Source organism: Propithecus coquereli, unplaced genomic scaffold, assembly GCF_000956105.1.
Source record: "Propithecus coquereli isolate 6110/MARCELLA unplaced genomic scaffold, Pcoq_1.0 Scaffold91, whole genome shotgun sequence".
In the NCBI taxonomy this organism is placed as follows: domain Eukaryota; kingdom Metazoa; phylum Chordata; class Mammalia; order Primates; family Indriidae; genus Propithecus; species Propithecus coquereli.
Window position 1 is genome coordinate 4,010,347 of NW_012155396.1, and position 7,921 is coordinate 4,018,267.

Sequence of the window (7,921 nt, forward strand, 5' to 3'; positions counted from 1 at the left end):
ATCCACCTCTGACATTGTTTTTCTTTCCATTTTATATCTTCTGTTCTTCTATGAAACTATTTCCACAAATTCAGGAGATTTTCTTTGGTCTTTATGGTTGACTTAAAATCCTCTTCTAGATTAATTATTCTCTGAGCAAATGTCTTCTTAGCATTAATGGACTAGCCTCCATTTTTACCTAAAACCATCCTTCTGTTACCTTATGCCATAGCTTATAACAAAATCCAAATTTTGCCTTTCAAGTAATACATAGAGTTAAAAAATAATAAAAATACGAACTATTTCCCCAAGTATGTATTTTCTTGTCTAAGATTTTCATATTCCCTAAAGGATGCTTTTTGGATATCCCCTCATGGTATCATTTGTTGTCCCACAAATCAGCAGAGTTCGCTAGTGGTCAGCAGTGTCGAGAAGCCTCAACACACTGTAGCATATGCACCAGGAAGTGAGCACACCTGGTGATTGGGGTGTTTTAGTGACCCAGGACCAGTGACAGGTTTCTTGGAATTTCCTTGAACCGACATCCTTCTATGCAAAAGGTTTGGCTGTCCAAGAACCTCCTATTTCCCTGCATCCCACGGTGCCCGTTCTTCACATCCCCCTCGGGCTTGTTCCCCCTTCCCATCCTCTTGACTCTTGAGTTCATTTCTCCTCTGTAAAGCTAATGAGGTGCTGCTTTCCCCAGAGGCCCAAACTTAGCGTCTTCTTTCCTGCTATGGCATTCAGTCTTTTCTCATTACAACCATTTGGAGAATCTTTGAAGTCTGGCCCCCCAGCTTGCTTCTACACCCAGGAGCTAGTATCGTCCTCATCCCGTGGGCAGCAATGGAGGCAGGAATACCGGCAGTCACCTAGCTGATGCACATGGTGTTGTGCTGCATGTCTAATGGTGCCAGGACTAAGAGAGCCCATTATCTCTACCGGTCACCCAGGAGATAAGAGTGACTGATCCATGATGTTCCTGGGGTGTCTCTCAGGCACCAGTAGGCAGGTGATTTCTGGCTTAGGGAAGGGTTCAGAAGGCTGGGCACTCACAGTTTTTCTTTGGTCCCCACAGAACATGTTTGGGTTATGGAAGCCTATGGTATTCTTGGCTATTGCAGCTGTGGCTCTGTATGTGTTACCCAACATGCGACCGCAGGAGTCAGAGTTCTGCCTCATGGAGTGATGGCAGACCTGGGCCAGCCGAGAGGGCAGATCCCCAGTGGCTACCACCCTCAGCTTTGGGCAGGACACACTGTGCCAGGACCCCCACCCCCCCCATATGTTCCATGTGTCCCCACCTCCTTAGCCTCAGTCACCCAGGCTGAAAAAGCTCGTGGGGAGCGGCTGGCTCCCATCTCCTGCTTTGTGTAAGAACCTGGGTTCCTTGTAATTAAATGTCAACCTAATTCCATGAGACTTTGTGGCTTTTTATTTGCTGAATGCCTCACAACACAACCAGAACAAAGCAGTTCCCGTTTAACCAAGTACCTCACATAAGGGTCTGGCTCCTAAATATGATTTCTTACCCTACAGATGACCTCAGAAATGAGGCTGGCTCCTTGTGCGGCCAGCTGAATCACAGATGGATTGGTCTGTGCCTCTTACCCCATATCTCAAGGAACTCTCCTGAGCATGGAAAAATGGAATGAACTGGATACCTTGGGGGAGGGGGGACAAAAGACCTCCCCTTAAGTTCTGTGCTTACACCTATCTGTATGAGAAGGATGCCCTATGAAGATCTGCACGTGAGCCTCTGTGGCTTAGTCCTTGTGACTTTTCAAGGGATCTGTCCTCAGAGATGATTTTTATTTAATCAGTCAGGGTCCTGGCAGTAAACAGGTGGCACACTCCAAGCTCTAACTGAAGAGAACTTAATGAAGGGACTATGTACAAAAGGCAGAGTTACAAGAACAAGCAAGGAATAGTGATGCGCCCAGGCACTGGCTGCAGTGGAAGCTGTTACCATCTCAGGCTGAAGGGAAAGGGGAGGAAGCCATGGGGGTTGCAGCCCCTGCCAGAACCATAATGAAGTGGGAAGTTCATTTTTTCCCCTGCCCTCTCCTCCCCGCTACCAGTCTCCTATTGGTACCTCTCCCTGGCTGAACCCAGCAGGGCCCCAGAGAGCAGAGGTGCCCAGGTGATGTAATTTTTCCAGGTCAGCCTCCTGGAGCTCAGAGCAGGACAGTGGCTTGAGAATGGATCTAGATGGGGACAGCAAAATGACTCAGATAACTTCTGTGTGCCCCTGTTTACCTTCATTGCTGTGGAATCCTTTGCGATTGGGTGTTCTCATCATGAGTGTTTAGTATGAAAGATGCCAAGTATGTTCCTCAACCACAGTGGACAGAATGGCCCCCATGACTACTGGTTTCCTTGGGACCCCTCTTACTGCCTCCTCCCCACCTGATGCCAAAGGGCTTTGTTTGTTCCATTCAACCAAACATCCAAAGCAACATGTGTGCAGAGTGTGTACTGTGGAGGCACTGCCAAGCACTGAATGAGTTCACTTCTTCCCCAGCCCTTTCCTCCTCCCTAGGGGGAGTAGTAAGGACATTTAGAATTAGGAGCTTTTCAAATTTTGTGCAGCCCAGAGAAGTGACAAAGCTGAACTGAGAGTCCACCTTAGCAGGCCTGGGTCAGTGCTGAAATTGTGACTAGCTCCCTATAAACATGGCTACAACCAGGCAAATTGAGGACAGTGCCACGTGTCCCCTTTACCTGTGTTGGTGACTACTTTTTGAAAAGAGTCCTGATTCAGGGTGGTCTAGCTCCTTGATATTCCATGTGGCCCATGGACCAGTGACATCAGCATCACTTGGGGCTTATTACAAAGGCGGAATCTCAGGCCCTAACCTAGACCTACTGTAACAGAATCTGCATTTTTAACAAGATCCGCCCCAGCTGGTTAGTAAGCACAATCAAATTTGAGAAGCACTGCCCTAGTCAATTAGGTTGTATGTTCTCAGTTGTAACCTAATTAACGAAATTCTTTCACAACCTACCTGGTGCCACTGGCCACTTGCTTTTGAGTATGGTGAGACCCTAGTATTTATCCACTTTACTTCAGCCACCAGTTGACTGAAGAACATATGCAGTAGAAAGGACTGGAAGATTACCTATAGCCAAGGGCTATGGTCTGACTGTATCCCCCCAAAATTTATATGTTGAAATCTTAATCCTCACGGTGATAATATTAGAAGGGGGGACTTTTGGGGGTGATTAGACCATGAGAGCAGAGGCCTCAGGAGTGAGATTACTGCCCTTGTAAAAGAGACCCCAGAGGGATCTCTCACTCCCTCTGCCATGGGGAGTTACAATGAGACAACAGCTGTCTATGAGAAAGTGAAGCCCCACCAGGCACAGAATCTGCAGGCTTCTTGATCTTGGCCTTCTCAGCCTCCAGAACTGTGAGAAATAAATTCCTGTTATTTATAAGCCACTCAGTCTATTGTATTTTGTTATAGCAGCCCAAATGGATGAAGACACCAAAGATCACTGGTTTAACTTGGAATTACAAGCCAAGGCCAGGTTCTGGCAGGGGACCTGAACCTAGAGCCTGGGTAATGGCAGGAATGTGGGTCTGCTCTTCCCCAGCCTTTTCACTTGGAACATAGAGCTCTTCCCTTTAAGACACTTGTCCCTCTCTGCTCATTTTAGAACAGCAATCCCCAACCTCTTTCCTTTTTGGCACCAGGGACCGATTTCATGGAAGGCAATTTTTCCATGGCCGGGTGAGGGGTGGAAGGGGTTGAGCTCAGGCGGTGATGCCAGCAATGGGGAGCAGCTATAAACACTGATGAAGCTTTGCTCTCCCACCCGCCCCTCACCTCCTACTCTGCAGCCCCCTGTTCCTAATTTTCATGGAAGACAATTTTTCCACAGAGCAGGGGGCAGGGGGTCAGGGGAGGTGGAGCTCAGGTGGTGATGCGTGGCCCAGTTCCTAACAGGCCACGGACTGATACTAAGGTGCAGCCTGTGGGTTAGAGACCACAGTTTTAGAACCTCATCTTCTTCATTTGGTTTGTGCCTCTGTCTTAGTGATACACTGTTACCAAAGTATACTAAAAAGGCTTTTTTTGTTGAATGTGAAACATTGACTTGAGCTAGCTTTAAAAAAAGCCAGGAGGGATTGATTTTAAATCTACTTGGGTGTTTCTTGGAAGCCACAGGCAGGCATGCACACAGGCCTTGGTACAGCTGGAACCAAGGACTCAAAACAACTTCAGGAGCCTCCATTTCTCCTCGTCACTGCCCTCCGCAAACTGCTTCTTCTCTGCTCTCTCCCTGCAGCCAGCCACTCTGCTTTCCCTTCCCAGGCCACAAGGTAGAGTAGCCACCACCTGCCACTCTTGTCAAGGACCAGCTGCCGTTGTGGGCAGGGTGGGTGGTTCACAGGTGCATCACAGGTACTGCTGGTTCTGCTCCTGGCAGGTGGAGTGTTCGGACACAGGGAAGGGGAGCGGGAGCAACGTGGAGATCCAGGCAGCGGTCTCTACAGGGCTGTGGACACGGAGCTTTGGGGAAGAGCCTCACTCACCAGAACCCACTCAGTACCCCAGATACCAGTAGAGGAAGCAAACTGACTGTTTTTGATCACTTATTAGATGCCAGGCACCATGCTAATCATCTTTCATGTTATTTCCTTTCATCTTCACACATTAAAAGAAAATCTCTATGAGGGTATTATTAACTCCATTTTACAGATGAGAAAACTGAGGCCAAAAAGAGTTACATTACCTGCCCAAAGTTACAGAGCCAGCAGTGGAGCAGCTGGAATTTATTCCATGGATCTTTCCACTCTAACACACTGTCCCTGGCACCTGGGTCAGAGCCACAGTCAGTGTCACTGATTGGTCAAACTGCCTGCTATGAGCCTGGCCAGTCCAGTATCATCACAGGTGACCGTGGAAATGTGTCCCTGGTTCCAGAAAAACAGGATTTTCAAACACTGCCCATTGGACCCTGTCACTTGCATTTGGCTCAGCCCAAGTTAAGTATGGCCAGTGTTGGTGGCTGATGAGCAGTGTCCCTTGGTGGGAGAGGCAGGGCCAGGTGAAGAGCCAGGCAACCTGGTCTCCTGAGAGAAGTCAGCGGGTGGTGAGTCAGGGGGCTATAAAAGGCCTGCAGCCCCAGCCAGCACTGCCCCAAATTCTCAGCTGATGAAACCCCCTGTAAGCCCCTCTCTGTGTCCCCACCTGGCTTGGGAAGGGACACGTAGGCTCTCCTCAGGGAGGGGGCCCTACTTGGCAGGCCCCGGGACCAGCATTGCGCACGGTCTGTTCCGGCCTGCCTGGCCGGGCCTGGGGCCTGGGCTCATGGGCTATATTGAGGGCTGAGTCACCAGCCTGCGCCTGGGTCAGGCTGACTGTGACTGGCTGCTGGGGCCTGAGTCAGGCCCCGATTTATCCTGGAGAGCAACAGGCTCGGGTTTCTGGGGGCGGTGGGGGTGAGGGGGCTGTTGGCACTCCGCACCGTTCTCTGCTGAGACCATTCACTTGCTCCCCTAGGGCCCGCACACTGGCCTCTCCTCTGCGGGAGCAGGACAATGAATCAAAGAGAATCAAAGAGGGAGAGCCAGGGAGACCATACTCAGGGTTCTTTCTCCACTTGCTGGCATCCCTCTGAACCCTCCCACCTTAAGAGGGGCCCTCAGCTAACTGGGGGACCTCAGATAACGCCCATAAAGCAGGACTGTGAGCCATTGGGGTTTGTACAGGGGCTGTCAGCTCTGAGCTAACCCACCTTACCCCTGTCCCTCCTCCCCAGCAGCTCAAAGAGAGGAATCCATCCCTTCTCAGATCCGGACTTCAGGTTCTTCCTCAGGGCTTCAGAGGCAATACTGCTGAACCCTGAGGTCCTGGCACCTCAGGTTGGCAGCCAGAAGTCTGCTATTTTATACGCACACACACACACATACATACACATGGAGCTCCCTTGTGAGACCCAGCTATGTGTCCCAGGAGCTGGGCATCTCTCCACAGGAGCACTCAGCCTGTCAAATACATGGACAGCACTAGGCCCTGATGGTGGTTCTGGCCATGGGATGGGGGTGACTTGGGGGGAATGAGAGTTCTAGAGACAGGGCGAGGGGGTTGCCAACAGGAGAGTGGAATTCCTGAGCACCTCGTCACAGGCAGCCGACAGAACATGAGCCGCAGGGCCCAAGCTATTTATACATCGCTGTCACTATCAAGGTCCCCAGAGCTCCCCCCACTCCCAGCCATGCACAGCAGGTCCCTTTTCTGCTTCTGGTCCCTTCTCTACTCCTCCCCCTCCCTACCTAAGGACCAGGCAATCTCATTAAATGAGAAAGGAAAGAAATTATTCATGCACCCCTGTCACTATAAGCACTGCCCCCCACAAAACACATAAGCTTCTTTCTCAGCTCCATAATGGGGACTACCCTCACTCGGCCCTTGGGAAGGGAGCCCCCAAAGGTGGTCGCTTTCCCTTCTTATCCCCCAGGCCTGGGGGAGAAGAGGAATAAGATAGAACGATTCCCCTAAAAGGTCCCAGAAGCTCCCCAAATGGCAATCATCGCATGGCTTGAGTTGCGGACTGGCTTGCAGAAACTTCTCAGGCTCACATATGGCCTCCTACCCAGCTCAGTTAAACTCACGGGGTCTAGACGGAAGGGAAAGCTGAGGAAGCATGGCCTATGGGGGGCGGGCAGGGTGGAGATACAGACACGTATGTTACAGAATTGCAAGACACATCTTCTCTTTATATAAATATATCCTGCAGCTCTTTCTCCTCATCTCAGGCCTGCTTGCCTGTTTGGGTGCCTCAGTTTCCCTGCTGTCCCCATCCCCCAGGCCTCCAGCTGCCTTTGGCATGCCCAGAGCCCAGTCCTGCCTAGGCGTCCTGACTGACTCCCTCCAGCCCTCCCTGACCACTCTGCCCTGGCCCTGCCCACCCGCCCCGGTCACGTTTCCCCCTGGCTGCTCTGGGCCCGGCTCTCCCTGATTCTGTCTGGCTAACCCATCCTTTCCCCGGGAGGATCCACCCTGTGGCCCAAATGGGCATGCTGCCCAGGGGGCTCCCTGGCACTACAGGCCAGAGTCCCTCCCTCCCCTCTCATCACCTTGGCTTAGTCAGACTTGGGGGGAACACATAGTGTGAGTCACTGGGTACCCTTTTCCTGAGCTCAGCTTCATTCTGAGGCAATGAGGCCAAATGGGCTGGTGACAGGGACACTGAGTCAGGGGCAGCAGACTTGGTCTTTCCCCTAGGACACTGGGTTTGGGCTCCGAATTAAGCTTTTCTACCTGTAAACTTGAGCAATGAGGGGAGGCAGCCTCCCCTTCAAGTCTTCTCCCTAATTGGCCTGGGCAATGTCCCTGCTTCCTCTCAGGCCATCTCTGCACAAGTGCACACACTTCCCTTCCCTGTCCACAGGTGGACAATACCCTGGGCTAGGAGCCAGGACTCTCAAGCCCTGTCAACAGCCCTGCCACTAACTCGTCCAGAAAATTCTGTCAACACCAGATCAGTGGGTTTAGCCCTAACCACTAGCCTCAGTTTCCCCATTTACCTCTTTAGTCCCTGCGGGGTGTGGAGGGAGCATATTGCAACCCCGACTGACAGTGCTTAGTTTTGGGGTGTTGGGCCCGGGCGGGCAACTGTCGCCCTCATCCCCCACCTTCCCGCGCCTCAGCACGGCCCCCCACCCCCTCGCTCCGCTCGGGCCGCGTGGGGGAGGGGCGGCGGGAGGCGGGGCCGTGCGGCTCTGCGCGGCCCCCACCCGCGGCCCGGGCGGCATTCCTGGGAGGCCGGCGCTCTGACGTGGACCCGGGGGCCGCGGGCGCGGCGGGGGGGCGGCGGCCCGGGGGCTTCTTAAACCCCCCGCCCCGGCCTGGCCCGCACTTCCCGAGCACCGCTCCGCCCCCGGAGGGAGACAGAGCCGAGGAGCCGAGCAGGCCCGCCGAGCCCCGCC